The 9741-nt window shown below is 40.1% G+C and overlaps 1 pseudogene; it reads right to left on the reverse strand.

Moving 5' to 3' along the window:
* Nucleotides 1-1742: 1742 nt before the first annotated feature.
* LOC114204369 (ornithine decarboxylase pseudogene) lies at nt 1743-3142 on the reverse strand (annotated as a pseudogene).
* Nucleotides 3143-9741: the final 6599 nt, after the last annotated feature.

The raw sequence follows: 9741 nt of genomic DNA on the forward strand, positions 1-9741 counted from the left end.
TTTTAAGACCATCCATGTTTTAGCATGTATCAGTACTTTGTTCCTTTTTATGGCTTAATAATATGCCATTGTATGGATATACAACATTTTGTTTATCCATTCATCAATTGAATTGTTTCCTTTTGGGTATTTTGAGTAATGCTGTTATTTTCTCTGTGGAAATAGGTTTTTACTTTTTTTTTTAAAGATTTATTTATGAGGTGCCTGGGTTTTTTTTAAAGATTTATTTATGGGGCGCCTGGGTGGTTCAGTTATTAAGCATCTGCCTTCGGCTCAGGTCATGTTCCCAGGTCCTGGGATTGAGCCCCACATTGGGCTCCCTGCTCTGAGAGCCTGCTTCTCCTTCTCCCTCTGCATGCCACTCCCCCTGCTTGTGCTCTCTCTCTCTGACAAATAAAATCTTAAAAAAAAAAATAAAGACTTATTTATTTGAGAGAGAGAGAGAGAGAGAGAGAGTGCATGAGAGAGCAGGGGAGGGCCAAAGGGAGGGGGAGAGAGAGAATCTCAAGCAGACTCTGCACTGAATGTGGAGCCTGACATAGGGCTTGATCTCACAATCCTGAGATCGCGACCTGAGCCAAAACCAAGAGTCAGACACTCAGCTGCCTGAGCCACCCAGGTGCCCCAGAGGCTTTTCTGTTTTCTTAAAAGTGAAATAGTTATAATTTAAGTCTATAAAAACTTCACAAGGACTTAAACTGGATAGAGGATATAGTTGGACCTTATTGAATTTTAACTTTCACAGAAACTATATAAGATTAAAGATAATGGGCCCAACTTGTACTTTTATTTGGGAAGTTTTGATGTCTACAGTCATTTAGAATGATTTCATAACTATCTAGTTGTATTTGAGGGACAAGACAAACTTAGGGTCCCCCTACTCTTCTGCCATCTTAACTCCTTCTCCCTATCTACAGTCATTTAAACATGCCTTATTTTATAGGACCAGCATGTAATTTATTGTCCAAACTACAATACCTTATAGAGGGTGGAAAGAGCTCTATGTATAGTTATGCTGGGGAACAAGAGTAAATTGAGGCAGTCCCAGGCTCACTGGGGCATGTGGTCGCCTGATGTATAGTGAATGACCTCACTCTGCACTAACTCATTTGGAAATATATTTTGCTTGTTTTCTTTTTTAGCAGAAGATAAATTTGTATTTATCTCACACTTATAGGCAAAAGTACATGAATATATATATGCTGTTCTAAGTTTTTTTTATTTCAAGATACTTTATTTTTTTAAAGATTTTATTTATTTATTCATGAGAGACAGAGAGAGAGAGAGAGAGAGGCAGAGGGAGAAGCAGGCTCCCAAGGATCAGGGAGCCCGAGGTGGGACTCGATCCCAGGATGCTGGGATCATGACTTGAGCCGAAGGCAGACGCTTAATCATCTGAGCCACCCAGGTGTCCTCAAGATACTTTATTTTAAAAACAGGTCAAAACACTAAGCTTGTGGCCCATTCTGCCAATGTACAAGCTACAAATGCTTGCTCAGCAGTTGAGTGGCACTCTTTGGTAGCATGTTTGAAAAGTGAATAAAAATCCATATGAAACAAATATCCAAATAGTTCCCATAGGAACACAGATAAATGGCCCCATCTCCTAGTGTTCCATATTGTTGCATCTGCCAACCCTACTTACAAAGAGAGTTCAAAAAAAACCCAAAAAACTAGCAGTACTTAAGTTAAACGGTCCCCCCAAATCCCATAATTCAAGCTAAACTCAAAGTTAACGGGTATCACACGATAATGCTAGCTGAAGCACAGGCAGCAGGGGACACTTTATCCCGCTTCATCCTGCTCTCTCAGTGGGAACACAGGACACAGGCAGAGTGCTGATGTCCTGCCCCTCTCCTTCCAGCAGGAAGTCGTGGTTCTGGATCTGCTGCCTCAGTTGCCATGTTGGTCCTGCCGTCACATAGTAGATCGTCGGCCTCTGGAACCCTTTGAAAGTAGAAGCAGCGGCAACAGTGTAAGCACCCATGTTTCCAAAGAGCATCCAATAGCCCACATGCATCTTGAGCAAGCCACAGTGCTCAACAATGCAATTAAGGCAGTCACATGTTGGTCCCCACATGTTGGTTGAATAATACTTCTAATCTGGATTGAGTCTCTTCTGCATGAGGGGCTTCATGTGTGTATGATCATAAATGATGCAATTAAATGATCCATATACCCCATCATTCACATAATACATAAAGGTTTGTTCACTCGACTCATCTTCATCATCAGAGCCTGTCTGTTCCTTTAGTATGAGCTTTTTTGTTTGTTTGTTTGTTTTGGCAATGATATTAACTGCAAGCATGAACGCTTGCAGTTATCTGCTGGGCTCAGCTATGATTCTCACTCCCGAGCCTGCTGGAAAACACTTGTCCAGTGCTGGGTTAGTAACACTGGTGATCTTTTCAAATTATGCTTTACATCTTCAGATCCAAGAAAGCCACCATTTAGATCAAGCAGATACTGTGCTGAAACCAACCTCAGCTCCCATGTCAAGGACACAGCGGGCATCAGAGATGGTGTGCACGAAGGTCTCAGTATAGCCACTTCCTACATGGAAGCTGATACTGATGATATCAATATGTAGCTCTTTTGCCCCCAAAGAAGCCTGATGGTTTTGAGTGTGGCATCAAATTCAACACTGAGGCAGCAGACTGCTTTGAAATCATCAGTGGTGATCTGCAAAACCAAGTTCGCCTTTGGATGTGCCCTGGCAACTTTGATCAATTGGACTTCACAATCAAAAGTTATTATCTGGACTGCATTATTAACAGCGTACTTAATCTGAGACACTTGTTTGGATTTGCACAGATAATCGTCTCTGGAGGCACCCGGAGGCTCAGTACCAATTGTGTTTCAGTCTTGCTGGTAAAGTCAAATCCTGTCCCAATGGCAGCTAGGGTCTTCACTGTGGTTCTGTTATCATTGCATTTGACTGCATCAAAGGGGGTGACCTGAGGAAGAGCTTTTAACCATCTCAGATGTTTCTTTAGAATGTCTCCCAGTTCTACCACACAGAAGGCATCCTTACCATCAGAAGATGAAACTTCATTAATTTTTTTGGTCCAGACTGTGCTTGGCAGTAAAGCCTTCAAGGAGGAAATGGCAGTCAAACTCTGTATTAACTGAAGTTGTTCATGGTTTCTTGATGTTCCCATGGAAAACTAAGAGATGGAATTTAGAGAAATTTTGGCCAGCATTTCACAAAGGCAATCCGCGGGAATTCCAAGTCCCACTGAAGATCCGTGTGCCCTTCGTGCTGCAGTGGAGATATTCTGATGAATACAGAATTTGCTGTCTTAGAGCGCATGGGGCACCGTGGGCCAGCCCCATGGAGAGTGCGCAGGCTGGCCTGCTGCACCGCCGCCCTGGTCAGCAGCGCCCCCCCACCCCTGCCGTCCCGCTCCCTGCTCCGGGGACCACCAGTCCCAGGTGGCTCCAGGAGTTCTGGCTCAGAGGCTGGAGGCACTGACTGTTGTTCCCTCAGAACAGGAACAAGATAACTGATGCACACAGGAAATGAACCCTGGCTGTTCTAGTAGGCTGTGTTGTCTTTCCTGCTAAACTGAAGTGGATTGCATCATGGAATTTACCTTTTATATAATGTCTACATTTTAAAGATTTTGTGGTCCTTATATCATGTTTTTGGATTCTCATAGCTCCCTCCCCCAAGAATGCCTATTACTGTGTTAGGCATATAAATGTTGCCTCTTCCTCCAATAAGTATTAAAGAAATAATTCATGGCAGAGTGCTTAGTGTTGTGGAAATGTGCAAGGGGGTCAGTCTGCATTTCAGGGATTGGGGTTTCTAAAACAGATTCTCCCAAGCAAATTCTCTTCTCTGAATCCTTTTTCCCCATTCCGCTTCCATTCTACTTCTCCGCTAACCAGCCAACCAAACTGACCCCAACATCCTCAATCGTACTGGCTCTTGAAAAAAATAACAACTGTCCTATTAATTGGAATTCTGATTTCAGTGAACATACAGGGTCAATTTGACAACTTAGAAAGCTGGGGTCTTGCAAAGTATCACCATGAAAATGATGAACATTGAGGCGTCTGTTCCTGCCCCAGGAGGGAAATACCGAATACCACAATCTTGCCCTGCTTCACCCTCTCGAAGAGCTACATTTGTCAGCAGCACAAACCGAGTCATAGCCATTAAAGAACAAACAACTGTGAGAGAAAAGCAAGCTGAGAGAGAGGAAAGCAATGCTATCCACTTTAATACACAGGAGGGCTCCTTCAAGAACATTTGAGTTGCATGGAAGGTTGACCCTCAGACGGTTTCCTAGGTCAGCAGGACTTGAGGCAGTCCCTGGGGTGAGGACTGGTCAGGTAAGTTAAAGCTGCCTTCAGGGCACTTTCAACTTAGGCACCAATTTCCTCAAGACTGAGGGTAAGAAAGCAACACTGTTTTGAGTTCAACTTTCTCCTTCACTTTTTTTTTTTTCTTTTTTCCTTTGTTCCTGTGAGTCCAGGATATCCAAGAGTGACTTCTAATGGCTGGGAAAATTCTTTATAGGGATGTTTCCTCCTGGTTTGATCTGGACTTAACTTTTTAGCAATCCTAACTCATTTTCTAGGCTCCAGGCATGACTGCACAGAATTTTTTAAAAAAAGATATTTTTACTTCCAACCCCCTAAAGTTTTAGGTACCCTTTCGCCACGAATTCTCCAGACCTTTTCTCAGTACCAAGTTAGGTACTGAGTTAGGTACTGAGAAACAGTTGCTGTTTCTCGTTACAATTTTATTTCCCAGCTCTCAACTCGCCTCATGTCAGTTTTCTTCCATATACCCTTGAAACTGCCTTATGTCTCTTTGTGCTGATCGCATTCCTGGCTTGAGATATTCAAAACAGGGTTTTTTTTTTTTTCCCCCCAGACAGAAATTGTTCTACTTTTATTAATTGTCAAAGTAGGATATTAATGGAAATACTCTTTACTTCATATATATTACATTATAATATTATATATGTCATAATATATATGTATACATATTTTAGTCTCATGTTTCCATCATTGAAGAACAAAAATACTCTGTGGTTTTACTTCTACTACCATTAACAAGGCTAATCAGAACTTTGCTTTGAATAAGATTTGGTGATCTTATATACTCACTAGATCTCTGCTGAATTTGAAAGTCATTCCTCATAATCCTCTGGCTATTTTTCCTGTCTCTGATGGCTTCTCTTTCTCAACGCACTTCACAGTTCTGTCGTTGGAGCCCTGTGCTTCTTACTCTATACAACAGAATAACGTATTCTGCAGTGTTCAGACAAAAACTGCTTCTTGGTCAGTTACCCATGAAAATTTCCTAAGAAAGTGGCACACTGGAAGCCAATATAGCATATGTTATCTTTTCCTCCAATATTCAAGCTCTAATCCCGACCGAGGCTCAGATGAGTAGTGGTTTACCCTTAAGGACCATGCTGTATGGCACGTAAATAATTTTAAAGATGAGCATCCTTTTTAACAAGGCAAAATATCTATCACAGCTCAGGAATACAGGGGTTGAGACTGAAGGAGGGTATATTTCTTTTGGAATGGCAGGTGGAGTCGCTGCACTTACTAAATTGTGATTTCTTTCTGTTTTGCAAAGCATGCACAGTTGAATTTGTAAGAGTGAAATGTGTGCGTGATCAGGCTTTGTTACTCTCCTAGGGTGATCCTGTCTGTGCTCGCCATTTCATGTACCATCTCTATGTACATGTGTATATATGTGGAAGCTGTTAGTAATATTAGTATTAATTTAATTACTTTTCTGACTGAATGTGGTAGGTCCTGAGGCCCCCAAAATATGGGAAACAGTTATGGCTAGCTACTTCTTGATACATGTAATTTTCCCATTCATTTGACAATTATCCATTCAGCTCACTGTATGGCAGGCTCTATGCTAGGTATCAGTGATATTAGGACAAATTAGCAAAACAATTCCTGCTTAATAGACCATTATGCCTTATAAAGACTGGTCAGTGCATTCATTCATTTTGTTAGAGAATTGATTAATTTACCATGTATTAGGTATTGTGTAGCAACCTGTCAATATAAAGAAGCATAGTTCCTGATTTCTTGGGGCTCCCAATTTAGGGTTCATACAGGAAGGGAAAGAAATAGACACATAGAATGGTCATTATGATACAGTAGAGCCATGCAGACAGTTAGGCGGTATTAGAGAAGAAGGACAATATTATTGTGACAAACTAACCTGCATCCGGGAGGAGTAAAAAGAAATCTTGACCTAAGATTTCTCTTACTTGTGTAGTTTAACTATTGATATCATTGATTTGTTCTTTCAGGACTGACCACTTCTAAAAGAAAACCACTACTAAGGATTTGGTGGCTGGTGGATGACTTTATACAAGAGGTAGCACTTCGTTTGGGGCTTAAATACCATTGTTATTTTCAATGTGGGGGCACAGTTAGGGACAGTGGGCACTGTAGCCTGGAAGACCACTATAAGCCAAAGGATAAAGTAGAAATCATAAGCCATAACATAAAGCTAAGTAACATGAAGTAACGTAGCATAAGTTCTTAATAAGGTGCATTGTGGCTTTCCTGACTGCCCAGAGCTTGTGTGTGATAGAGAAAGGTGAAAACAAGGTGAGATGGTTGAGATAAGGATACGTATGGGATGACTTACAGGGTAAGCTAGGTAGAAAAATGTATACTTGGTGCAACATCCAGCTTTCTATCCATTGCTCCATCCCAGCAGTTTTTATCAAGTGTTTACATTGTACTTATAGTGCTGTGTTCTGAAAGTATGTTAAAGAAGAAAAAAGAAAGAAAAAAAAGACAGGATTTACCTCCAAGTGTATAGTTTAATTTAAAAATGGATAAGCAAAGTAAGGAAGTATGATACAATCTCATAACTGGTATAACACAAAAATATACAAAGAAAAATTTCTGGACTATGCCTGGAAGAATCAAGGAAAGCTGTACCCATTTGTTAACCGTGAATCATATAATGAAGGAGGGGAATAAGATGGTAAGGTTGAGGGCACTGCAGACAGAAGAAACAACAAAGACCAAAAGGTATAACAGACAGGGGCTTTCCAGGAGAAACCGTGTGTAGTTCTAAAATGCTACAATTTAAAATGTTTTTGTCCTTGGAAAGGGAAAGGGATGAGTATGGTGGGAAGTGAAAATGATCAGGGACTGTTGAGCTTTCTCGTGCTCTGGAAGGGATTAACGTGGTGGGTTATTATACTCAAATTTGTACTTTACAAATTTAACTATAGACAAAAAGTGGAAGGCATTTTGTAGTAATAATGCTATAAATGAAGCCTGTCTGCAGGAGGACTAATTAGGAGGCTCTGTACCAAGTGTGGTAGCAGAAATGGAGACATAAGAGACATGAAGTAAGTAACCAGACTTAAGACTGAACATGTATCTGGGATGAGGAAGTAGGGGACACACAAGAAACTCACACAGTTTCTGTCATAGTTAACTACATAGTTAACTAAGTAGATAGTGGCACCATTAGCTAGACTAACAGGTGATGTAGCCAGGCTGCATCAGGGACTCCAAAGCTATGAAGTTACAGGATACCTCTTCCCCATCTTCCCCATAAACATATTTGGTGTGAATTGATAGGTATAGGGCTATTTCCTTGATTGGAGAGACAAGATCTGGAGCTGTGTCTTCCAAACAGAGAATAAGAAGTTAAGGGCAGTGAAGAAGATGGCACAAAGCTGAGACCACTGGAAGAGACTGCAAGTATCTATTACTATATTCTCTGTGCCTATTATGAATTGAAGAACTAGAAGAACAATAGTGAGAAGAAATTCAGCCACAGATTTGGAAAACCCACTCCTCCCTACAGGAAAAGATAAGCAATAGGTCTTTATAATTTTTTTAAAGCTTTATTTATTTATTTGAGAGAGAGAGAGAGAGAGAGACAGCACACTCGAGCACCAGTGGGGGAAGGGGCAGAGGGAGAGAATCCCAGGCAGATTCCCCGCTGCGTGCAGAGCCCAACATGGGGCTTGATCTTAGGACCCATGAGATCATGACCTGAGCTGAAATCACTAGTTGTACACTCAATCGACTGAGCCACCCACACATGCCAGTCTTAATAAATTTTATAAGCATGAATTTTTCAAAGTATTTGTTGCAAATTGTTAATCGTTCCATTTTATAAAGAACAACTGCCTTTTTTCCAAATGTGGCTTTGCAACAAGAATTTTCATTCAAATTCTAAAGAAGTACTCTGAAATATTCAATATGATTTGATTTTATAGGGGAATTTCAAAAATAGGCAAAAAATGTGGAATGTGGTACAAAAAATAATTCATTCCTGTATATTTAAAGAAAAAATCTCTCATGAGTCACCATTATTTATCTTCTGCTAATAAGAAGTCAAACATGGAGAAATGCTTTGAATTTGATATGCATTTGAATTGCAATTGCAATTGCAATTCAAAAAGAATTTGAGCTTGTTTTTATTTGAAATGTAGAGATGTATTTTGTTCTTATAGAGTGAGTTATGTACTTTTTTGATGTTTTCAAGGTTTTTCTAAAACATGAAACATACACAATAATCAATCCAATTAGGGTAAAGTCTTCGCAATGAACATCTGTTGGTTTTGCCAGTCAGCATCCAAACAACCTTTTTTGGTAAAAATTTCCTTTGAAACTGCCCTTTTTTTACTCTCGACAGTAAGATTGTATGGTAATAAACCACATCTTGCTCTAAGGATGTGTCCTGATTGGAATAATGCAATCAGCAGAGCCCATCAGTAGAGCCCTGACTACAATGATCAATCAGTTCAGGTGTGGGCACATAATCCAAGAGTTAGATGAGGTCGCTTGGAAAGATGATTATGGAACCCCTACCTGTTTCCAAAACTACCCATAGATAGCGGTAGTGTCCCCTTTGATAATCAGTGTTTTACATGTTCATAGTGACCCAAACCATAAATCATGATGAAGGGCAAAACTCTACATAAATAGCATTATGCACAAGGCCGAATGAGAATGCAGAATAAGGATTTTGCTTGGGTAGTGTACAAACATGTAATTGTATATGGATACATAGAAATTGTATATGGCCACATATAAATGTGTCCATATAATATACCCTTTAAATTATTTCCATATAAATATACATGTCTTGTCCCTAAAAGAAGTTTTATTTTCTTACTCCAAAATAAAAGAATCAAACGAGAAGTAAATAGTAAGTACTTAAGGTCATACTTGTCATTTCAAAGAAAAATTTTATTTTGAAACTTAAGTGTCTCTTCTTTTCACATGTTTTATATTTGGTGTAGAGCCTGGAGTATGCTTGGATTCAAACATGCAACTCCAGGAATGGCTTTTATTTTGGAACTGGGTTGTACAGACTCCATTATTGCCCGTGTGGTATGCCAGCCTGATCAATAGCCTGATGAGGCATGTGTGGCCTGCACTGCCCAGCCCCACTATTTTCAACCTAATTAGCAGCTGCTCAAAGATGGGAAACAGGTGCAGATCCAGGGCCAGACCAGGGAAGTCTGCCTGTAATTAACAAGGAAAAAAGGGTCAGATATTGGGAAGAATATCAAATCGGCCCACTGGGGTTAGCATGCTGGCCTCAAAGGCATAGTCACCTGAGATCTTAAGCATGCTAATGTAAATTATGCAAGCTTTCAAACAACGTGGCTGCATAATCAGTTGGCAGAGAGGAAAATGATTTTTTCTTTCTTTTTTTTTCAATAGAGTAGGAAAAAAGGGCATCTACAAACTTATTTTTTTCTC

Source organism: Eumetopias jubatus, unplaced genomic scaffold (assembly GCF_037043125.1).
Source record: "Eumetopias jubatus isolate StellerSeaLion01/CBP00866 unplaced genomic scaffold, mEumJub1_p1.0 scaffold_6, whole genome shotgun sequence".
In the NCBI taxonomy this organism is placed as follows: domain Eukaryota; kingdom Metazoa; phylum Chordata; class Mammalia; order Carnivora; family Otariidae; genus Eumetopias; species Eumetopias jubatus.